Raw genomic sequence first — 25,622 nt, 5'->3', positions numbered from 1 at the left:
TTCTCCATCATATCAGACTCAAATAGCAATTCCCAAAGAATTGTAGATCTAAATGTGAAATGGAAAACAATGAAACTTTCAGAGATGAGAACACGAAAGTATTATCTTTAAGGTCTGGACTGGACAAGACTTCTTCAATGGGACACTAAAAGCACTAACCATTTTAAAAAGACTAATAAATTGGATAACATTAAAATTGAGAACTTTTGTTCAATAAGTGAGATCACTGAGAGTGTGAAGGGACACCTATGGAGTGGGCAAGGCATTTTCTTGCATATGTATAATTGATAAAGAACTTACATCTAGAATATATAATAAACTCTGACAAATAATTAAGAAGAATACAGAAAAATGAGCTAAACACTTGAAATGAGCACGTCCAAAAAAGATATACAAATGGAAAGAAAGTTCTCAGCCTTGTGAGTCATCAGAGAAATAAAAATTAAAACCACAATGAGAAACAACTATATATCCACCAAAATGGCTAAAATATAAAAGATTGACAAAGATCAAGGGTTGGTAAAGTTATGGAGTATATGAAACTTCCCCGGACTGCTGGTCAGAACACAAATTAGGACAACCCCTTTGGAAGAGTGGTTGGCAGCAGGAACTGAAGCTGAACATACACATATCTTGTGAATCACCAAATTCACTCTAAAATATATATTCAACAGAAATCTGAACATAAAAGTCATGTACAAGAATATTACAAAATTTTAGTCATAATAGACAAAACTCAAAATGAACAAAATGCTTATTAACAGAAGAAAAGATAAATAAATTGTGGTATATCTACAAAATGAAATACTACGTAGCAATGAAAATGAATGAACTGCATCTACACACATCAATATGGGCGAATCTCACAAAAATAATGTTGAGTGAAAAACACCAGACATAAAGGAGTGCACATTGTTTGATTTCATCTGTATAAAGTTCAACAACAGACATCAATCCGTGGTGCTAGAAGTCGAGACAGTGGTTATATTTAGGGGAGCATGGTTGGATAATAACCAGGGGGAGGCACAGAAAGGGACGTCTGGGGGTTGTAATGCTCCATGTCTTATCCTGGGTTGTGATTACCTGAGTACAGTCTCCTTGTAATAATTAATCAACGTAGTAAACACTGTTGGTGCCCCACACAGATGCCCTTTACTCAATATTATTCTTTTCTCAGCTGTTGTAAGTGGTGGCCACTAGCAGCTCACAGCTGCACTCTCGTTCTGAGAATTAGCCTAGGCCAAAGGAAGTGGTTGCCCTTGGAAATACTCCTAAGGTTGTGCCTTCCTATCAGGAGATCCAGAGCCAGCGGTTTAGTGATATGGAAGTGCAAAAAGCCCAGCCCCCTTGCCTGAGGGGCCATTAATACACCAGATCTTCCCATGGGATCACAGTGAGGCTAGGCTTTAGCTGAACCTGCCTCATTCTGTTGGGAGACGATTCCCCAGGGGTCTTTCACATTTCCATACTGACTGCCTTTGTTCTGCGTGATCTTACAAGGATGTCTATAGAGTGACATCAACCTTAGAAGATAAAAATAGTGTCTCCCGTGAAGCAAAGGGTAGGTTTGTTTACTGTCCAGTATAACAAAGATAATATCTGCTTCTAGGGCAAAGTTCAGACAGGTTACTGCCCATTATAAAAGATTCAGGTCCCCCAAGGTCGGGTTCCTATCCTGTAACAACCTGCTACTTGTGTGGCATTACCAGGCCTTCTCTGTATCATCTTATGGGAATTACGACTCAGGGAACCAGTACAAACGCTGATGCTCTGGCTACTGCTATTGCTGTCCAAAGTAAAGCCCTTTATCTCTGACCCAAGAGTCTGCCAGGCTCCGTGAAATGGAGGCAGGCTAATTTGCTAGCTTGAAAGGAAGGTAAAATCTCAGACCCTTCCCAGTTCTTTACAACTGCTTCTCCCACCTCTCCTGCTTCACGTGTTCTCTCATAGATTTCAGTTGAATCACGATAAATTACATGCATAAAAATCCCCATCTCAGGTTCTGCTTCTAGGGAACCTGTTCTAAAACAATGCAGCTGTAGATTTAGGATTTGTGTATTTTTTCATGAGTACTCTATACTTCTATTTTTAAAAACATAGTTTATACAAACATAAAAAGTAACCGTGGCTAGAGTGTAAAGTATGGATTAGAGTAGGAGGAGACTGGAATAAAAAAGACCAGTTGACAGTCTATTGCTAGAAAAAAAGAAAAGAATTATTAGCTAATAATCACCCTAAAAAAGTCTGTTATTTGAGTCTAGGTTAAAGATAACTAAAATCCGAGCTAGGGCGGTAGCATGTCAATAGAGATAAAGAGGCAGATTCAAAAGATATGTAAGTGGTAGGATGCAGGGATGATATACAAAATCTTTAACAACTAATGTGCACAGATGTTGACCCATCAGAATGGATACCAAGCATGAAGGATTGCTGTGGCAGAGCTGGTGCTGCAGGCAGAACAGCACAGGGCTGGTAGGACGGAAAGCGCTCCGTGGCTGGGTGAACTCAAGGGGTGAGAAATTAAGTGAGATGCCTCCAAAGTTTTCAAGCTTGGCGACATGGAGAACAGTGGTGCCCTTCACTGATATGGGTAGCAACATTTCTAGTTACATAACCTCAATTATTCGATTTTTGCATGAATGACTCCCAAATCTCTTGAGCTCTTCTGAAAACCAGAATTATCTGAATATCTTATTCTGCTCCCACAATTTAGAATGAGACGTGTTTTTCATTTTAAAAATATTTTTTAAATCACACCAATTAGAAGCCATAAAGAAAGGAATGCAGACCAATAAAGTAAGCCAGCTTGACAGATGATGGAGCACTTTTAATCACACAGCACATGCGGCTGCCAATTGTGATTTTTTTCTGTGAAAGCACACTTTACAAATCATTTGACTTTTCCCCAGATCTTCCTAAGGTAGCGCAAAAGCAGCTGGGTTTTATGGAGTGAGACTCTGAATTGCCAATTCGCAGTCTTTTACCATATATCCCCTTTGAATGCAAACACCTTGGAATTAACTCTCCTTAAACGATTAAGAACTGATGGCTTTCCATCTTCCCTTCCACATAATTACCAGTATCTTTTAAGGAGAAAAGTGTGTTTTCTGTTCATTAATGGTAATACTACCTAGGCAGACCAATCACTAAGTCCATGATCTGGCAGTCACTGTGGAAGCCAAATTACCCTCCACCAGGACAAAATCAATTAACACCACTGGGGATGTCATTATTGTCACATTATGTGACCGGATAGTCTCCAGGGCCTATAAGTGATTTAAATGTTTTTTACTGCTATGATTCGTGTGTGAGTGTGTGTGTGTGTGTGTGTGTGTGTGTGTGTGTGTGTGTGATGGGGGAGGGGATAAGCCTCACATTGACAAGGGAGATTTCTATTACAGGGAAGTTAATTTCACAACATAGAGAAATGCAAGCCATTTTTCAGGTCATTTGGAGAAAATGGTTATACACTAGGCTAACTCTGAGGCCTACATGATTTCTCCTACTGACGTGCATTTTAAAGATTTGCTTAAACAAAAGCCATATCGGCTGGAGCCATGAGACACTTTCCTCAGTGCAGAGTAAGCCAGGGGTGGAAATCTACGAAACTGGGGCAAGCTGCACGGTGGTCGGAAATCCAGAGTCCAAAGTTGTGATTTCTCTTCCAATAAAGTCAACTTGTCTCTTGTCATGAAAAATAGTATAATTCTAGTTGTGCGAAGTCAGACACTCGACGTGTCAGGAAAGAGAGTGAGATGCCATAAGTGTACCTGGCAGAACTGGATCTCATTTGGGAAGGCCAGAATGCATGCTCTGAACTCCGAAGACACATTACAAGCAGAGGGGCCAGCAGTGTACACCCTCAGAACTGTTCCAATTGCTGAGTCTGAGTGTTGGTTCGCTCGGTAGCCAGACACTCCGAAGAAAACCACATTCCACATCATTCTTTTCTGACGGTTATCTTTTTCCTCCTAATTTCCTTAACTTCTCATCATTAGCAGGGAATATTAAATGGAATCTGAGTTGTTTGTTTTTATTACTGTAGTTGCTGATAGAAAGAAATACAAAATTCCCAAGTAAACTAAGTATAATGCTTTTAAATGTCTGGCTTCCTTTTTAAAAGTAGACCCAACTTCTGTATTTTGGCCTCCATCAGGGGGTATTTAATTAAGTCTATTCTGTCTAACATGATCTGATGTCATTGTACAAGGATATGTTCTTTGTTAGCAGTACTCTTGGTCTCAGACTCCTCTGTGTATTTGAAACCATGGTAACAGAGCAGTAAGCTAAAGCCAATGAGATAATGAGATATTCTCATTGTAATTGTGTTTCATGAGGGCACAAGATCCCACGGGTGGGATCTGACTGTCTTACAACTGCTAACAGAATTTAAGAAGCAGACATATATTAGCATGATACCATTTTCCATAACAGTCATGTAAACATTTGTGACATGGCATTTTTAGCTGTTTCCAGCACATGAAAGTATGTAATGTGCATTTGTGTCACAAAAAGCCATGCAATTAATGAATATCAATATTTAAAAATCCTTAGAACTTCAAGGAATTTCAGATTTGAAATGCACCAAGCAGGCTGTGGGGATGCTGTTTTGCATTATAATTATGAGCTGGGCTATGGTTTATGAGGGGAGGAATCCATCAAAGCAGAGAAGAAGAGAGCGGCTAGCCCTTCACCTCCCAACCAACCCGCACGCACCTCCTAAAGGAAGGACAAAACCAACTCTAAGCAGGTTCCCTGGGTTTTTATGAGGAAAGCCAAGTTGGCAGTTTCTACAAGCATTTTACCTTTAAAGGGGGAAAAAAAACATTTAGAGAATAAAACCAAAATATTTACAAGTCTTCTCTTCTTCTGAACTGAAATCGGAAAGTGCAACACCTCACTTCTGAGTTGCTTCTCTTCTGTCACTGTTTGAAGTTTCTCCATAGTTTTCATTTGAGTTGCAGATTTTATGAACAAGTCACTGAATCCACGTTCTCCATCTTGATGAGGTTGCCCTCACAGGCGTTGTGTCTTTTAATAAATAATTTAAAACCAAAAAGAGAAAGCACAATATGGAAGGATTGGTTGACTTGAGCAGGGCCAAGACTTACGTACTCTTCGTGTCACCAGGGTCCCCCACCAGGAGTCCTGCTCTAGAACAGAACTGACCTGAGAATGTGCATTTTGTCAGCTTTCTGATGCCACTGGCTCTTGGGACCGAGGTGACTCAATACATTGGAACTTCACAGACAAGGAGTCTGCTTGCTTCCTACTTCACAGACAAAGGGTGGCACGTTTTGGTTTTTAGTATGTGCCGCTGCCAGTTCTAAATGCTTTGGCAGAAGGAGCTAAATCGGTATGAAAATCATATTGACGGAGAAAGGGGAGTTGGTGTTTTTGAAAGTCACTCAAGTACCTAGAGTGTTGGGGAAAGAGTTCTCTTTCAACATGTCAGTAGTGCCACATTCATCTGTGAACGTCCCTTAAAGACAGGCAGTTCTTTCTTCTGCTCTGTGTGTGTGTGTGTGTGTGTGTGTGTGAGAGAGAGAGAGAGAGAGAGAGAGAGAGAGAGAGAGAGAGAGAGAGAGAGATGCGCATGCATGGTTGGGAAATGAAACCTATGTCGTAAGAGGTTACACAGAAAGAACATGTCACAGCAATGGAGAATATGGTCTTCATCTCTGTGAGATGAGGGTGGCCTCATCACTCATGGCTGCTGCAGCAAAACTAAACCAGAAGTGGGTAATGAGGCCACCCCAGCTGTGGGGAGATAACTTCGGTATCTGAGCTGTCACAGCCTATTAGGTCCTCACACTGCCTGTTCTTGGATGTGTCTCCCAGCCAACCCTTTGGACCGTAGAGTCATTTTTATTATTATTTCTACATCTGAAGAGGGAGAACTTGTTTTCTTTAAAACCCCTCCTTCTTGTTCCTGACAAATAGGACATGGTTGTCAGGTTTGAGAGCTCCCTCTGGGCGCCATGTTGAAATGTTCAGTGAAGACTAGAGTTGACAGTGTTTGCAAGAGTTTGTTTTAAAATAGTCAAAATTATTGCAAAATGGCTTTATTTGTTCAGGCTTTGGAATATGTTACTGCATTTTAATTCAGATGAGTCTTTGGAATTTTTTAGTAAGCCTAGGCTGCTCCTAATTTTAGATGATGAGACAAGAAATAAGGGATTGTATATGTTTTTAAAATATCAGAATCACAGAAGTATTGCTCATAAAAGAGATTTTGTAATGTACTTTCTTCAATTTCAAGTCTTTTAACCCATAATTTAGCCTGAGAATAGCAGACGTCCACAGAAGTTGATTCTATTTTGTTTAAATGATAGCCAGGGGCCGGCATTGATTTTTCTCCTCCTTACATCCCCTGCCTTCTACCAGACTGGAGCCAACATATCTGGTCTAAAAAAACTATTGGGAAGAAGGAGATGTGTCTGTGTGTGGTAGGGGGACAAAAATCTACATTTTACTGAGTGGAATGAAGCAGGCAGAGTGACATAAAGGAATGACTCAGGAATTCGCAGTTCTCAGGCCTGTGCCTCCCAGGTGCTGCGGCAGAGTGAAGTGACTTTAGAGGAATGAGCCTGAGGTGATGGCTGGGCAATAAGCAATAATTGACATCACATGGGTGGAAGCAGCAAAATGTCTGCCTTTGGTAAGCGAGGCATCGACCTGCTTCTTTCCAGGTCCCCACACAGCATGTCAGAGGCGCTGCAGCTGAAGCTCCACCCAACTCCTTAGTAAGTAAGAGAACCTGCCACACGGGCCCAGTATACCTCCCAAGCAGGCTGAGGCCTCTGTGGACACGCCTGGGAACCAAGCCAGCCGTTTCTGCAGACAGAAGTTAGTGGTGTTTGGAGAGGCAACAGCCACCAGGGCCAGAACAAACAGTGCCAGTCTTCCGCGGGTGGGGAGGGCCAGAAGCAGGAGCAGAGGGCTGTGAGCTCCAAGGAACCTCCTGCATGTCCTGGTTTCTCTCTTTAAAGGCTTGGTGAGGCTCATGTGCAAAGACATAAACATGTAAATAATACCTACTGCACCGTGCTGTTGTAAGAATTATGTGAAATAATACATGTATGAATATACACATGAGTAGAATATTTATGAAGGTGACCAGCACAAGCCAGGGAGCAGGTATGTGGGCCTTTTCTTCCTCCCTCCTGAGGGGGAAGAAAAGACAGTAAAGCGCCCCCTAGGGCTGCTCTGAAGCTCAGATGAGAAAATGTATATGAAGGACCTTGGCAATGGGAAAATACCCCAAAACAGCAGTTAGAATAATCTTTAAACATATTAAATTTAACATATACATGTAGATAAATATATTTATAAACATAAATGCTTAGTATTTCAAATTTCAATTTCCTACCTTTACATTTGCAAAAGAAACTAAAAAAGGAAAACAATAAATAAGCAAAACTTTATTTCCTAAACAATGAGATTTTAGAAGAATACCCTTGGGATTTTTCTAGCCATCCTCCTTTGAGCCTGTCTTCAGGAGCCCAGGGCCAGGGCTGCAGAAGATTCGCCTGGTCGATGGTTCTCTGGAAGGCCACAGGCAGAACAGTGAGAGAAAAGGGATGAGGGATGGGTCTTGAGCTCACAGCACTTATCAACCAGGGATTTGTCTAGAACGCCACACTTGTTGATGAGGGAGGGTCTGACAAAAACGATTACATATGAGGTGCACTCACCCAGTTTTAGAATGAAAAACATGTTTTAATTCAAGACAGAATTTGGTTCTAAGCCGTTAGAATTTCTACTCGAAAGCGTTGAGTAGCGATTTTTCATGTGTGGAGAATGAGAAGCTTTGCCAGAACCACCCCCAGATGCTTCCACCTTCTCTCCTGTTGGTCACAGACACGTCAGAGCCTGCCCCGGTTGACTTACGCCTTTTTAGAATAAGCAAAGAGTCAAGGAGAGCCCACAGCCCCTGCCCTTTCCCCGGTCCTGGCTGTGCGTCTGAAATCCCCCATTACTACCTCGTTTGAGCCACAGAGGATCAACAGTTGACCGGCAAACGGAGGGCTCACTCCCAGCCTGGTATCTGCTAGTGACAGTTCAGACTGAATTAGCTTGTTTGATGCTTCCAGTTGCTTAGCAGGCTCTGGAACTGAGATACAGGACCCATAAGCTGGCCTTGTGGGAAGGGTGAATGATTCACGAGGGTGGCACCATATGGCACTCAGGAGAGGCATCTGAAGGGTAGTGTTTGGAGAGTACCAGAGAGGGACAGAAAGAAAATCACCAAAGCTTGCTTCCCCATTTTGTCCTCCTTTGCTCTCACCCCTTCTTACATCTGGGGACTACATACTTTGACTATCCTACAAAAGTATTCCAATTCCACTTAAGGATAATATATATGGCATTCTATCATTGTTCTTATCCAACACAAACAAGTCTGCCTGGTAGAAATATCCATGAACTGTGGCTTGCCAACAGTCTTCCAAACTTCCAAGCTTCTGCAGCTGGGGGCCCCGGAGAGGCAGTACCTTCTGCTCGGGGCAGGACCACTCACTGCTCATATGAATACATTCTGAGCAGACTGGGACCCGCCTAGTCAGCTGAGTTTCTCTCTTTCTAAGCAAGCCTGGGCACGTAAGTAGTCCTTGAATGCAACTTTGAGACTGGCCTTCCCAGTAGACTGTAAGCTCCTCAAGGTCAGGGAGGGTGTGTCTTGTTCACTGTTTATCGCACCAACTAGCGCAGTACTGAGCACTGAGTACTGAGTACTGAGCACAAAGCAGGTACTTGATTTGTTGAATGAATAATAAATGAATCAAGGAAAGTCTTATCTTACGCACCTTTTTTCTCCTCTTCTTTTTTTCTTGCAACTCCAAGAACAAATTCAAGGTCTGCTATTATTTTGCTACTTTTGCATTCTTTTCCTTCTCAGTTTTTACAGCCCCAACTTCCTTCTTGTCTTCTTTTCTTGTCTCTGCTGTGTCTAACCCCCCAGATTAAAACTGCCAATTTCTGGCTAAGAAACTGTAAGTGGAGTGTGCAAACCCACCTCACTCTGCCTTGCTCAGCGTGTCAGGCTGTCTGACATTTCCATTCAAACCCCACTCCGGAGTCGTGGACCTGAAACCATCACACACATGCAACTGATTAAAGGTAAACACCCTGCATGCCACATTCATCTTGTGAAACTTCAATTGCAGCCAGCTACAACAACCTAGTAGATTACCATGGCAAAGAGAATCATTTTCTTTAAAGGAAGCCTGGTTGACCACCACAGTGTGGTCAAAGTAACTCATTTTTTTCCCCTTAAAAAGCACTAACTCAAACATGACAAGGACTTGTGCTCACACTCAGCCGACCCTGTCATTTTCCTGCTTCCTGCCTGGCCCTGCAGGACGTGGGGCCCCCAAGCTGCCTATCAAAAAGAGACTCAAAAATTCACAATTCTCCTAAAATCCTGCACCGACGCTGTAATAGAAATGAGTATCCTATTGTTGTAAAACCCACCAAAAGGGAGTTTGAGAAAAATGTTTCCTTTTAAAGTTCAAGACTAAAATTTATGAAAATAGTCTTTATTCCAGATCCGAGATATGCAACACACTAAGTCTGAGCAAATCGAATGCATTCATTAGTGACTCTCAAGACATGACTAGACACTAGCTTAATCTTCGTGGTTTGTTTGAAATAAAAACAGAATTCTTAGGGAGAGAAAAGGCAAATTTTACAATTACTTAATGTACAAATTTTGAAATATTGGAGGATATTTCAAATCCAGAAGTTAACAAATAAGCAATTAGATTTTACATTCATGTTTGATTTTTCTTTTAGAAACAGAATTCAAGGATAATTTTTTATTGCTAATGCAACATATTTAGTATTTTTCTGAAACATAATAACATCCAGCCAATTAAATAATGGAAATTTTTTTTCAGACTGAAACTGTTCATTAGCCAAATATTTTGGAACTGGGTGAAGAAATGCTTGATTATCCTGACAGAGGACTGAAGCCTGTCGGACCCACAGACATATTTCAGGTTGTCCTGGAAGACATTCCCAGCCCCAGTGTTACGAGCTTGTCTTGGGCATTTTGCAGTCATCTTGGGAAGCGCTGGCTACACATAGATGGGTTTTGCAAGTCTGATTCTTAGTGCATCTTGAAGAACGAGCACCAAATAGAAGCATAGAATTTCAGAGCCGAATGGGACACTGGAGGTCCTTTTGTTAAACACATTAATTTCATAGATAAGAACAAAAGGCCTCGAGAAACTAAACGAGGTGACCAAGGTCATCCAGCTAATGAGCGGACGCCAGCCCACGTTTTCTGACTTTAGTTCCAAGCAGGTTTAAAAACCACTACATCAAAACAACGTATGGACCTGTTTAGAATTAACACTCAGTTACTGTTCTTAGCTTTCTTCTGTCACTTTTTAAGAACATTTCATTCTATTTTTAAAAATATTTATATTTAGAACATAAGGTAATACAATGAACATTTGCATTTCATTTGACAGTTTACAAAATCTGGTAAATTTTCTTTAATGCTTGGAACAGTACTGTAGAGCGGCAAATTCTATTACCTATGAGGACAGTGAGGCTCAGAGAGGTTCAGGAACTTGCCCAATGATGCACAGTTAGATCGTGCCAGAGAGTGGCTGATCTTCGGGCAGAGAGATTTTAGTGAGTAAACTCTGATGCCTGGACATTCAGGACAAAAGTGAAAATTTAGCCAGAACTGAGGGTGTGAGAGGTGTGGAGAGTTGTAACTGAAAAATGGATGCATTCAGTGGCAGGGATCATTGTAAAGATGTCCGAGTTTTCCGTCTCCTGGTCCTTCAGCCGTACGCTGCTCTAGCTACTGCTGCTGTGAAGGGACTTTGCAGATGGAATTAAGTTACTGACCAGCCGAACTTCAATAGGGCGATTATCCAGGGTCATGCAGGTGGGCTCAATTTAATCACCCGAGCCTTTTAAAAAAAGAAGAGGCAGGCAGAGAGATGCAGCTGGGGCAATGTGAGGCAGAGGGAGGGCCGGGAGACTAGAAGTACGAGGAGGATTCTACCAGCCATTGTTGCTTTGCAGATGGAGGCAGGGGCCACGAGGCCAGGAATACAGGCAGCCTCTAGAAGCTGAGAACTGCTGGGCGGCAGGCAGCACAGGAACAGGGATCTCAGCGCTCCAATTGCGTGAAGCTGAATTCTGCCAACAATCTGAAGGAGCTTGGAAGCAGATTCGTCCCCAGAGCCTCCTTAGAGGACAGCAACTCTGCCAACAGCTTGACTCCAGCCTGGTGAGAGCCTAAGCAGAGACTCAGCTGACCCACGCCGAGCCCCGCCGTGGACCTGCAGAGCTGTGCGACCACAGACGCCTATGGTTTGAACCCACTAAGCTCGTCGTAATTTGCTCTGGCGGTATAGAAAACTGATAACAACTGAAACGCTGCTTTGAATTTATAAATTGCTTTGATAATTATGTTAGGAGTTTGGGGCCCTTTACTTCTTTTCCTCCCAGAGGTTCTTACTGGCGGTGTAGATGCCCAAGTGCTAACAGCCACATGAAGCAGGAAGTACTGCCGTATGAATTTGGGCAAGCACCAGCAACCCCTTCAAAGCGAGGGTCCCGCTATCAAGCTTGTAGCCAAGAATATAGCTAAGGCCTGAGGCCACCTTGGAGCACGTCCTCCTCTGAATCAAACATGGCTGGGCCAGAAGCTCTTCAGACACTGGGGACAAAGGGCTGAAAACATGGCCGTGGCCCTACCTAAGTATGCTGCCAACAAGGAGGTCATCACCTCTAAAGGCAAGAGGAACATGCAAACACTGAAAGCATAATGACACCACCCACTAGTAAAAGGTGGCCCAGTGAAGGAGGGGCTCTTACCACTCAGAGCAGGCATTCCTGGTCAGCTCAGGAAGACTGAGCGACAGGTGGTGGGAGGAGGGGTGGGCGTTTCCTGTGCACAAGGCTGCTCTAGGAGGAGGGGTAGAAAGGACATTCTACAACTGCCATCTGACAGACTGAGTGTTCTTTTTGGGTGGTCATGGGATGGGGAAGGGAACGTGAAAAACTGTGAATAAGTACCATTTGGAATACTGTGTCTGAGTCTGGCAGAGTGAGTTCCTTTAAAGCATTAAATCCCAGATGCGTTTAAAGTAATTGTGATGACAGCAACAATCACTGGATATAAGAAAAAGAATAAAGAATTAGATCCTTCTCTATAAGTCTAACATTTGATTCTCACATGTGTTTAAAATTCCTGACTTATATAAAAATGGACCGCTTAAGAGGAGTCCTTTAGGATGATATCAATATTTCCTATTTTTGTCTCACGAATAAGAGTGAGAGGAAATCACGCTGAGTGATTTGAAGCTGGGATCATTGGAAGAGCGGGATTAATGGTTCCCTTAGGTACATAGAAAGGGATTGAAGAGTTGAGCCATCAAATAGTCTGGGAAGTCCGTGGAGACTTACCAGCCATGGTTGGAGGTGAGATGGAGATGAGAGTGGGGGCACTGTGAGTTCCAGGAGGGTGAGGGCAGTTTTAGGACAAGGCTTTCAGAGGTGTCAGGAGCAGGTTAGATTATGGAGTAGCTGAGTGGGGGTTTTAGTATAACTATATTTTTACAACTACTTAAAGTGTTCTTGGCCTTAATATTTGTCCCAGATTTGAGAATATAGTACAATGGCTGCATCTTAAGAGTTCACTTGAGGTCACTTTCCTCTTGGTTTCAAGAAATAACTTGGTCCTTATGTCTCCTTTCTCTGCGTACCTCTTAGACATCCAGGTGGAGATGTTGAGTAGGTAGTTGGATTAAATAGTCTAGCTGGACTGGAGATGCCCATTTGACATGTGTCAGTGTATGGTGGTATTAATGCCATGGAACTGGGAGAGAGTGCAGCTAGAGGAGTTTGCTGTCATTGGTACTCTGGGCTCTCCTCCATGTCTGATAGAAAAAGAGCAACCAGGAATTGAGATGAGACAAAGATTTCCCTGAGGTCGGGAAAACCAGGAGAATGGTGTCACCAAAGCCAGGGAAGTGTTTCAAGGAGGGTGGATCGAAAAAGAAGAGTGTGTTCAGCAAGGTCAACTGCTACTGACAGATGGAGTAAGATGAAAATGGGAACTTGGCCCATGGCTTTGGCCAGATACAGGTTATTGGTAACCTTGATAAGGGCCAATTTAATGGAACAATGGGGATGTAAGCCAGGATCGAGCGACTTTGGTAGGGAAAGTAATGAGGAATTGGAGACACAAAATATAGACAACTCTTTCCATGCATTTTGTTAGGATGAGGAGAGGAGAAATGGAGAAGTATCTAAAGGGCATTATGTTGTTCTTTTTTGTTGTTTTCTTTTTTTTTAGGTAGATATGCTGATGGGAAATTGCATGAGTGTGTATGAGAGGGAGAGAGAGGTTGATTATGCAAGAGACATGTGCGAATGTAAACTTACACAGTATTAAAGTGTTTCAGAAAGCACACATATACAATCACTGGGGTAGTATTTGCTTGGCCCTGTCTCGAATGGAATAAAAATACAAGTTCAATGAAAGAGGTCTTCCTAGTCTAAAAATGCACTATTTCACTGTCACTCTTGCCCCTGTCTGAAGTTCATAGCCCTTTTCAAAAAGAGACAGGGTGTGGGTAGCAGCAAATATGGTAACAATAAAGGCAGCTGTTGGTATCACCCCTCTGCCATCCCTGAGGACAGGCTTCTTATTTGATGTTCCAAGATATAAAGGAAGATACACACTACAGTGATGTGGCTTCTCTAACATGCCTCAGAAGCTGTGGGCTAGAATTTCAGAGCCCAAACCCTCTCCTCTTGAACACACACCCTACCAACCCCATAAATAAAAGAGAGATGACAAACATGAGAGATTAGTGGCTTGCTAAAGTCTTTATTCTGTCAAAAACTTGAGGGCATGAGTAACATGGAGAAAAACTATTCCACGATGTACCACCCACATCTACCATAACATCTGAAATCTGAGAATTTTTGTCTGAATAGCCTTTTTTGAGGGGGGGGGACCAAATTGAAGAGTGATGAGAAGATTGCAGGCTGACTGATGTTGAATGAGAGTCTCCACTGGTCCCCACAGAACCGCACACCAGGGACGAGGCAGGGCGTGCGCATCTTCTTGCATTTAATAAAGAAGTAAATGTCCAGCTTTTGCTGTCTTGTGATGGAGAAGACCTCTGAGATAACTTAATGGAAATTATAACAGATCTATGAATATAAGCAAGAAATTGTAAAAAGCCATCATCTTCACTACTTTGAAATGAGTGACTGGTTAGCAAGAATATTAGGTTTCTGGTTCCTGTAATTTAGTTCTTACCTGTCACTACAAATTATCTAATTGTTATTATATATATATATACACACACACATGCATATATGTATATATACGTAAGTATAAATATACAAAATGGTGTTATGTCAATGAGACGTTTATATTCAAAGATATTTATTTTCTAATAAGCAAAAATTCTAATGTTTTTGTAATATTCTTTAACAAAAGATTTTTTAAAAGGATAGTTACACAATTATTTTTACCATGATATATTGCTTATATCACACTTTGGTGAGGTTATGGATATAGATTTCTTTTAAACTCATCTTACATGGTTGAGTTTTCTTCTTGTCAAAGACATTTTAAAAGACCACCGAATATACCTTAAATAACTGTAATGTTTGGGTGCAGAGATGTCGTAATCTGCAGTGACTTGTGCCGTGTGCCATAACCTTCCAGATCTTACTAAATCCAGCTTGGACTGTAGGGAATTCGTCTTATTCCATTATTTAGCTAAGTAGAATTTTATAGCCATTAAAAACAAAGCAATAATTCCTTTCACTAAAGTTGAGCATAAGACATTAATACATTTAATTACAACCTAATTGAGTCCTGGGACACTGCTAGCCCACTGATGGACTTCAAATGTTTATTATGAATTTCATAATAACTTTTATTGAATACTTATTCCTTATTCTGTGGTAGGCACTAAACCCCGTACTTTACATACATTATCCTGTTTAATCTTCTAAATTACCCCATGAAGTCAGTACTGTTTGTGGCCCAAATTTACATATTAGGAAAAGACATTCAAAAAGGTTGTGTAATTTGCCCAAGATCACACAGTTTGTTAATAGAACCAGAATTGCATCCAGGGCCTAACTAAGGCCATATTATGATATATTGAAACAGAGAAGTTCTCTATCTCAACCCCGACAGCCCTGGAGCTGACCTGACTCTGTGATAAAACCTACCCTTTTTAGCCACCCAGTTTCTAACAATTTTCTGAGACAAGAGGTGTTTATGGCCATTCCCTGTGGTATTTGTACTTGTTCTTTATTCGCACGTTCCACTTCAGCAGCCTGGGGTTTGCCAGTTCTGATCCTGGGTGTGGACCTATGCACTGCTTGTCCAGCCATGCTGTGGCAGGCGTCCCACATATAAAGTAGAGGAAAATAGGCGTGGATGTTAGCTCAGGGCCAGTCTTCCTCAGCAAAAAGAGGAGGATTGGTGGCAGATGTTAGCTCAGGGCTAATTTTCCTCAAAAAAAAAAAAAAAAAAAGAAAACACTGACCAGATCCTCTAAAGTGGGCCCTGAGGAGAGAATTCCCTCCAGCAAAGGGGCAGTGTCAAGGCTGAGCACTGGGCTAGGTGCAAAGACTACACTGAGGCTGACTCTTAAATTCACCCCCTTCCCTGACTTCCATCTTGGGTATTTCTCCCTAATTCCTGCTGCCACCATGACCCCAATCTAAGAGATGCTGCCCCTTTTAACATGCCACACTAGGTATACCCAAGTCCTCCCCTTGATGCCCAGCTGAGACCAGGCCAGGACATTTAAGAATATACTAAGGGTTTTAAACAATTAAGGGAAAAATGTTGACACAGAAACATGTGACCAGATCATCTATCCAACTGGTAAAATATGGCTTGTTCTCCTGTTTGAGACCCATCACACCCCAGCCCTGGGTCTGGCTCTGCAGTGGATGCCATCTTGGTACCCAGCATCCCAGAGCATGTTCCCAAACATCTCAGCTCCCAAGAGAGGAAACCCAAGAGAGCAAACTTCTGGAGAGGGGTTGTCCAGTGCTCTGATGTCCGGTTTCAGGTTAGGCCTCTTCCTGGGACCGAAACCTGGGATAACCACCTCCTTCAGAGATCATGTTGCTGTCTACTCACAGGGTGAGGCCTTATCCTCAGGCCTACAGGACAACCACATATGAACATATTCCAATAATGTTCATACGAGCAGTACTGGTAAAGAACAGCAGGAAGATCACTTCCAAAAAAAGGTCCCTGAGATGAGGGAAGAGGCAGACTGTTGGGCACTGCCCATTTTCTGAGCGTGCGCAAAGCGAGATAGCTTAAAGGAATGTGTGGGCCCGTACACCCAATTCTTTGGTGCTGGTCTCTTTCGGTGGGGTGAGGTGGGAGAAAGGAGCCAGCTGGGGGCCCCACCGCTGCACAGCCTAGGCAAGGAAACTGAATTTCAAGTTAAAGTAGCAAATCTGGAGCTGAGTTCTCCGGGGTTCTCGAAGTCAGTGATGTTCCCTGATACAAGCACATTCCACCCTACTCACCAGCTCCCCAGTCACCACCACCCAATCTGAAACATTTGAGCAACGTTGGCTTTCATATGTGTCTCTGGACACAGCTACAATTAATCCCGGAGAACAGACTCTCCAGAAAAATTAGAGATAAGTGACTCCCTAGCTGCATCTGGGCGCCTGATGTTGGCTTCCTCAGGGGCGGGACTTTTGTACAGTCAAGAAGAGACGGGGGAAATCAGTGAGGAGCAAAAGTCTATCCCACCCTAAATCCTTCTCCCAACAATCCAAAAGGTGTTCTTTCTATGGTACCTCAGTGGACAGAACTGACAATAGCTCAACTCCCAGGTTCTCAGAGGCCGTAGCGTTGCTCATCAAAAGGATGTGCAGGTGTCATGGCGATTCCATAGAGCAAGTGTCCTAAGACAATTCTGATGCTCTCCACAGTGAGGATGAGCTTGCAAGAAATAACTCAAAACTCTTTGCATGTGGCTATGTACATGTATTTCTATGTAGAATATTTACATGAAACAATTCCCTTTTTTAAAAAAAAAGAAAAAGATCATTACCATCAACTCTTCCTTTCTACTTTAAATAGAAGATATTGATAGGAGACATTACTGGGTCTCCTGAAAGATAAAACAAGTCAACTAAACATTAACAAGATCAAGATCTTAAGAAGAAGAATAAGGCCAGACCACACTGGATAAGGACCACAGCATGATATTCCAATAGATAACCAATAATAACAGAGCCCAGCAGATTCTGGAAGGCAGCTAAGGAGATCATGACTTGTCCTGTTTCCATTCTGTTCTGCAGCTATCCAGTCAAAACATCTGAAGTCATTCTGCAAATCTGACATAGAAAGGGCCTCTTTTCTCCTTGATGTGGGTCTGTGCAAAATTCATGATCTAAATGCCAGAGAGAATAACTCTATTAGCAACTTAGTTTCTAAGCCACAGGAAGGGAAGAAGTTCTCTGATCTTAACCAATTCCTCAAGAGAAATATGTATCATCCAGCTGAACCCTGACATCTGAATGGCTTTGCCCACTCTCTTTTGAACACGAAGCAGAAAATGTCAGACAGATAAACTTCACCGAAAATAGGAACTTCTTTTGTGGTCCTTTACTTGAGTCAAGTGAGCTCAGTGTTGTTGGCATTATCAGAAATGAGTACTTAATAAGTACTTTTGAATATGAGTATCCTCATCATCATCGGAATATTATGAAAACGGTAAATATACATGTTGTCATCAAATGTTCAACTGATGAAGTGGTCTGGAAGGTATAAATAAGGTAATATATAAGCCAATAGATATAAGCACTTTCTGACACTAAACATCATACATATTAAAGTATTATTTTATTATCATCATTATGTATTGGTGTGATTTAAGAGCAAGACTAATTTCCCTTGGTATGGACTCAAATTTAAGTGGACTCTAATTAATAAGATACAGTTTGACAGTGTCTCCAAGGGAAATTCACATAAACGTTTTTCCCAGGCGTCGGTCCAAAAGTAGCTGGGAACAACCTAGAAGGGGAAAGCGCCTACTGATTGCTAATGCTTCTTACTCTCTGCAGATCTGTCTTCCAGCTACCAACTAGCTCAATTTCTTCTTGGCTTGTAAAAAATGAGCTCACGGCCTCAGGAAACATCATGGTAAGCTGCATGTGTGCTGGGGGTGAGTGAAACAAAGATGACCATTTCTCTCAACACTTAAAACAGCTTTAAAAAAACAAAAACAAAATAAAACTTTGGTTGCAACTAGGTAACTCCTAAGTTTTCCCAAAGGACCAAGTAAGACCATCACCATTCAGACAACACTTCCTGATTCCTCCCTGACAAAATTCCTCCTCACTGTACACTTTAAATTCTCATTTACATCCATACCCCTCCCTCTCTGGACACAGTTGCCATATAAGGCGGGGGCGGGGGCGGGGGTGGGTGCTGGTGGAGCATAGGTCACGGAATCTGTAGCTGCACCTTCCCATATTTCAAAAAAGATCAAAAGGAATAAAGAAGCATCACTTTTTATTAAAGGCATGCAGGATCCTTCTTTCTATCTGTGTGGCATGACCTTGGCCTTCAAAGAAAGCTGATGACTAACACCCCACCCCGTCACAGAGGCATGGAGCAGCCCCACTGAGACTGAATGTGCTCTTTCCATTCTTCTGGTTTAGAGTAACATAGCTCCTAGCTGTCAGGAGCACGCAATGCAATGAGAAACTAAGAGAAAGGACACACCCTTCTCACAAAAAGAAATGTTCACAAAGATACTTCACTCACTCGGCCACCTCTCTTAGGCTGTGGACGCCTCCTACGGGGCAAAGGGCAAGTGTGTGCTTCAAAACTCAACAATGAGCAGAGCCGGCATCTGCACTTGAAGGAACCTGAGAGGGAAGGAATGGGTCCCCAACCACAATGTGTTCATGCCACACACTGGTTCTGTCCTGTTGCAGCTCCCTAAATCGCCTTTATACTCCTTTTTTTTTTTTTAAACGATTGGCACCTGGGCTAACAACTGTTGCAAATCTTCCTTTTTTTTTTTCTTTTGAAGATTGGCACCTGGGCTAACAACTGTTGCCAATCTTTTCTTTTTTTTCTGCTTTATCTCCCCAAACCCCCCCTGTACACAGTTGTACATCTTAGCTGCAGGTCCTTCCAGTTGTGGGATGTGGGACACCGCCTCAACGTGGCCTGATGAGCGGTGCCAGGTCCGCGCCCAGGATCCGAACCCTGGGCTGCCACAGCGGAGTGGGGGAACTTAACCACTTGGCCACGGAGCCGGCCCCTATCCTCCATTTTTAACAGGCATCCTCAGTGCCCATTACTTCTGAACTGCCACATCTCAGACAAAGAAGCAAGATTATGATTGTAATGGTTAACTAAAGTTGTCTGACCATCAGGATCCCATAGTTTTAGCACACCAAAATTCCAGGGACTTTACAGAGCTTCACAAATAGGAAAGTGAGGCTGGACCTGTCCAATATGGGCATTTCTGGGCGATGAAAGGAACTCAGGCCCAGCTCTGCCACAGGCTCGTGCAAAACCTTGAGCCAGTCCATTTGCCTCCCTGAGTCTCAGTTTCCACCTCTGTAGAAATGCGTGGACTAGACTAAATTGTCTCCAGGGTTCCTTCCAGCTCTGAAATCCTATGACCTATAATTATTATATGGGTGGTATATTTCAATACTTAGCAGAAATTAGAAATGTCAAGGAAAAAAGCCTCTTCTTTAAACATTTCTAAAACTTGGAGCTCTGATTTCATAATAATCTCAAAGGCTTAAAGACCTGCCAACACTTGCAAGTTTATGTCTTTGTCAACCAAGGATGGAAGTACTGGAAGGAGTTTGGTTTGAGCAAATCCCAGTTTACAATTTTTTTTGCCCAGGAGGCTTTTGTTTTGCTTAATCTTTTTTACTGATGATAATTTTGAGGAAAATATGGGCCAATTGTTTCTAAGCCATTTTAAAATTCAACAAAATACAACTCAGTTCCAGTTATTTGCCATCTAATCCCAAATTCTATAAACTCATTTATTTTTCAGCTAAGGGTTCCTTTAGCAGTGACTAGATACCAACATGGAAAAGGCCCAAATGTGGTTTTAGACATGGAGCCCAGTGAGTTTGAAAAGACTCTGAATTGGCCCAATCTTTCTCTCTCTTAACGCAGACTATTTGGCAGACTTCTACTGGGAGCAGGACTGTTGTCACAGCCTAACTGTGAAGTTCATTATAAGATCATTTGTCCAAGTGTCTTTTTCACAGATGCTCTCATACCACGTCTTCATCAGGACATGTGGCTTTCCTTGGCTTCCAGGCCAACCTAGCATCACTTTCTGGATTCCCTGCAACTCCACGGAGGTGGCAGCACCGGCAGCACATGGCAGATGTGTTCATCCTACCATCCTACAGAGCACGAATTGTTAGCCAACCTTTCCCAGGGCAGGGATAGTATCTGCCTGGTTCCCAAGGCTCTCCAGTGTCAAGGCGAGGGCCTGGCACACAGGAGGTACACCAAAAATACTCACAGAATGAACACGCTCTACCGTGAGGTGACACACACTAGAATGGATGGATGACGTGAAAAGAATAAAGTCATAATCTCAAACCTTTCAGATTGGGTATTAGGAATTTCCCCAGAAATAATGATTTTCTGGAAAAGTAGGTGGTCTGTACTCTGTAGTTTTTCCATTTGTAAAATTTGCATGAGAATAGCGGACTCTAAGCATCATAAGAAGTTCTGGCTAATTTAACCCAAAGATCTGGCTAGCTATAGAAGTGTGCAGCACCTGCTGTTACTTTATCAACATGGAGTTACTTCTGTAGCTGAATTAAGCAGGAATTAGTGAAAAATAGTCATTTTGACTATTTTTCTCCATTAAATTGAATTTTGCTAGTTGTTTTAGCATACTGTCAACGTAAACCAAATCACCTTATGGTTCATTCCTTCTTTTTTTTTTTCTTCAGTCAATAGCTTCTGTCTTTAATTAGCACTCATTTATTCAGCAAATGAGAGTGCCTTCTGTGCCAGGCCTCATTATTCCAGGTTCTGGAGAAATGGCAGAGAAGAATATAGAGATAGTCCCTGCCCTCGTAACATATAAACATATATTTGAGCAGCAAGAGCAAAACATAATATATCGAAACATATATTTGAGCAGCAAGAGATGAACGATAAATAAACAATTACCTAAATAAGATAATGTCGAAAAGTGAGAGCTGAGTGAGAAGGAGGTAAGGGAGGCTCAGGCCGGTGGGCAGGCCCGGTGGGCGCGACGGTCAGGGAGGCCTCCTGGAGGAAGAAACCCGTGAGCTGAGACCTGACAGATGAGTAGCCAGCCCACACAAAGACCTGGGAGGATGGCATTGCAGGCAGAAGGAACAGCCAAGGCCAAGCCTGCGGCAGAAAGAAGCTTCAGGCATTGAGGGACTGAAAAACAAGTCCAGGGTGGGAGGCAGAGGTGGTATAAGAAGGAGATGAGAGCAAGCAGGGCTAGACCCTGTAGGGTCTCGTAGACCTTGATCAGGAAGCCACTGCAGGGTTTGAAGCTGGAGAGTGTCCCAACACGATTCGTTTCTAAAAGATCCCTCGAGCTCCCTGGGGGTGGGTGGTAGGAGGGCGTGAGTTGCTACTGCCCAGGTGTAGCACGAGAGGTTGGTGGTGGCAGCGGAGACAAAGTGAACAGGAGAGAGAGAGATCTTGTCAGTAAAGGCAATAGGACTTGCTGGCTGATTAACTGTATGGGTGAGAGAGAGAGCCGGAGTGATGCCTTATCAAAATTAATGAAATCTACTAATTAGGATAGCATTTTACCATAAACAAATTATTAAGCACTTTTCCTGCCAGTATCACTGTCCTGCCTTTAGGAATAAGGCTTAAAGATCATTAAAAAGGCATCTGACAGGAGCCAGGGGACCTGCAATGCCTTCCAACCACGGGGAAGGGAACTGCTGAAGTCAAGCTATCTTAATATGTCACATTCATAAAGCACAGTGCTGTTTACAGAGTGCTTTCGTATCTGTGATCTCCCTCACAGTCTTTATTTTTCTTCAATTTATATGACATTTTCATAGAATGAGGTGGATTAGTAAGCTGGTCCATTAACGTACAAAAACCAGATTCTGATGAAGCATTTGTTGACACTCCACTGCTTATTCTAAGTTTTTTTTTTCCTTAAAATCTTGCCTGATGACAAGAACTCCTCATCTAACAGAAATAGTTTTCAGTAATTTAAGAGAAACTTTTTTCATTATCTTTTTGTTTCAGTGCTACCCATAGATCACTCTGACCAGACTCACAAAAATAAGATTCAATTGCATTTTTAAGAATTTCAGCATTATGAAAGTTTTGAAACAATTACAGTTTTCTCCAAATGAAAAGGCAATTCAGATTGTTATGCATGAATTAATTAGGGCCATAACCTCCCAGGCCTGCACACAGATCAAAGCTGGCTCTGCCCCACAGCAGGCTGAGAGTGGGGGCGTATGCAAACGAGGCTGTGATGGCTCCAAGGAAGTGGTCAGGACACTGCTCAGCCACAAGAGCACTGGACACCAGTCCCGGAGCCTTGGACAGAGAGACTGCTGGGATCTGCTCTCTTAGAAAAGGAAGCAGGCAAGGTACCCACCCCACCTATGGTGTCCTCCTGGGGAAGGCAGCATGGCTGAGAATTACGGGGATCCCAAGGGCTGCAGGAAAGTAGAGACCATCAGAATAGGCTTCGTGGACCTTCCTTCCCATGAGGAATGTCAGAATAAAGTGGAAAGGGCAGGGACTCTGGGGACCAGTGGCCAGGGTTAGAGTGCTGGTTCCACGATGAGCATTCAGCCTTCTCTCTGAGACCCAGCCCTTTACAGGGCGAAGGGGAGGATCAAACCACAATGTGAAAAGGATGGATGGATGGTTGTTGTGAATATGATTAAACGTATCAAAGGGGATCTTTATTAGACGTGAAAACTAAGCAGAAGATTATTGAGAAATGTCCTCATTGGCCACTCCGCAAGTTAATTCAGTGACCATTTACTGAGATATGGTCCTAGACACAGCGAAGATAAAAAGACATAATCCCTGCCCTCAGGTTTCTCTCTGTCTTCTGAGGTCCATACCCAGCTATAATTCAAGGTAGACTGTGATAAATACATATCAGAAACGTAGGTAAGGGCCTGTGGAAGCACAGAGCCTGAGGGAGACATTTCTCCTGGCTGAGGATTTAAGAAGGCCTCATGGAGGAGGTGACATCAAAGAGTGAGAAGGGTTTCAACAGAGTGGGATGGAACAGAAGACCAGCAGCAAAGGCACAGAGGAAATGGTGAGACCCTTTGGAGGAACAAAGGCTAAGTAAGACAGAAGGGGGGAGGTGGGGAGATGAGCTTGCATTCATCTAAAAATCTAGTTAGGAACTAGACTGAGTCAGAAAGCTACAACTCCCCACAAACCTCTCCAAAATACAACTTATGTTTCAGTAGAAATCCTGATGGAAGAGTTCAGGCTGAAAAAGAATGTCACTCTTTGACTTGCATAAAGGCAGTCAAGCAATAATGTCCACCACTGGGTTCCTGGTGATGGTTCCAGGGAATCCCTGTGCCACCCAAGTCACCCTGAGCCAGAGCATGGCTGGAGCTGAGCCGGGCAGAGGGTCGCTGGACTCTCCGTTTCACAGTGGGGGCGTCTGCCCTGTCCCAGGCGGGGTTTCCATAGACCAAAAAACCATTCCCTTCTCGTCACCCCCGCGATACGATACTTTAGACGTAATGCTAAATTAAATAAGTACGCTTTGTGCTCAAAATTCTCAGATCATTTTAAAAGAGCAAATACTCCCCCCACCCAGGTCACCCACTCCCCCTGCTCCCTCTGATGAATGAGAGGCACAAAAAGAGTGAAGGAGGGAGACAGGAGAGGGATGAAAGCACGAGGGAGGGAAAGAGAGAGAGAGAGAGAGAGAATGCACCAGAAAAAAGAACTGCATTTGTGACAAAAAGATAAGAAGAACCAAATGATAAGGAGAGGCCAAGCTCCAGCTATTAACAGGAGAGGACAAAAATAGGATATAGAGGAAAGGAGAGAAAGACAGAGGGAACAGGTGTAGAAAGAAACAGGCACAGGAGGCTGCGAAGGGAGATTAGGGGAGTAACAGGTATGGAGCATTTGCACTTAGCTCTGGAGTCTCCACAGGAAGCAGCAAGGGGAAAGGAGAAGAGACAAAAGAGAAAAGGAAGGAATGTGGATTCTAGGACCCACAAGAGATTCAGAGGAGCCTCCACTCAGTCCTCTGCAGGTTGCCTGGCCTTTATCACCATCCTTGGTCGGCCAGGCAGTAGCCTCTCTCAAAGCCCCCAGCCAGATTCCTGGACCAATATCGTTTCCCTCAGTCCCCAACATTTGGACTCCGTGTCCATCTGCCTGAGCCCCAGAAGTGGGCCAGCACCGTCAGCTATACAGCCTCCACTAGATAGGAAAGAGATTTTTCACAGAGCCAGGAAAGCTCTGGTCTCTCAGCTGGATGCTGGACTGAAAGGGGTTGGTGAGCTGCTGTGGCCACTATCCCAGCTGCCCCCATCATCTCCACCTCCTTCTCACACACCTGCTGCATCTAAGCTCTGTGCTTGAGAAGAGAGAAATGGAGTCCATTCCAACGCTCTCAGAGGACCCAGCGGTCAGGTTTTTCTTGTGCTTTCTAAAAATTAGAAGCCCCAGTGAGTCCTGCTTGACTGTCACAAGTCCCTTTCTTCTGGCATCCTCAAGTCTGCAGATACCAGGTGGGCTCTTGAGAACCACTTCTTCATTTCTTCCTGTGGTCTAAGCAAGCTGTAAGCTTGTGATAGTTAATATTCCTTCTCAGCCTCAGAAGAAAAGCTCTGGATCCTTCCCCCAGAAGAAAACACAAACCTGTAAAATTTTGCATGCATTTTTGGGGTGTCTGTGCTTTCCTCTTGCCCCCCAACCCCATCCATGGACCCTAGGGAATCCATCAACTCCACATTAAGACTGGACTATCAGCACTTTCCGGAAATCTCTGGTTTCTTATTTCAGACATGGAGGATAGCTTGGAAAAAGCTCAAGATTGCAGCACGAATATGAGGCATTGCTCAGCTAGGAGAGACAAAAGATTATCAGCCACCTTTACATTTTAAGCAACTTGTAACTCTGCTTCAACCCAAAATCACAAACAAAAAACACATCACTGAAACTTAAAAAGACAGCCACTTTCCTTTCCCTGACCCTGAGAAGAAGTCAAAAAAATATTCCTTCAAAAATATTACAACCTGGGATGTTTACTGGACTGGGTAAAGCTTTAAGGACGAAAATGTGTGTGGATGTATACACAGTATATAAGCAGACTAACGCTATTCCGTAATTCTATCTACTTCTGACTAATAGTATTCGCTTTCTATTGAAAAACACTTAATACTTCATAACACTTCAGAACAAGAATTTGCTTTCAACATGAAGGTGTTGTCACTGCCTATTTTTTCCTTGCTTTGTGATTACAAGTGCTGATCACAGCTCAGATAGTTGTGAAAAATAAACCTGCTATCATAGCTTGCATGTAATTAGTTCTAAATGGGTGGCCTATTTACAAGAGCAAGCTGTA

Source organism: Equus asinus, chromosome 5 (genome assembly GCF_041296235.1).
Source record: "Equus asinus isolate D_3611 breed Donkey chromosome 5, EquAss-T2T_v2, whole genome shotgun sequence".
Taxonomy (NCBI): domain Eukaryota; kingdom Metazoa; phylum Chordata; class Mammalia; order Perissodactyla; family Equidae; genus Equus; species Equus asinus.
The sequence above is the reverse complement of the archived record's forward strand: the minus strand, read 5'-3'. Positions refer to the sequence as shown.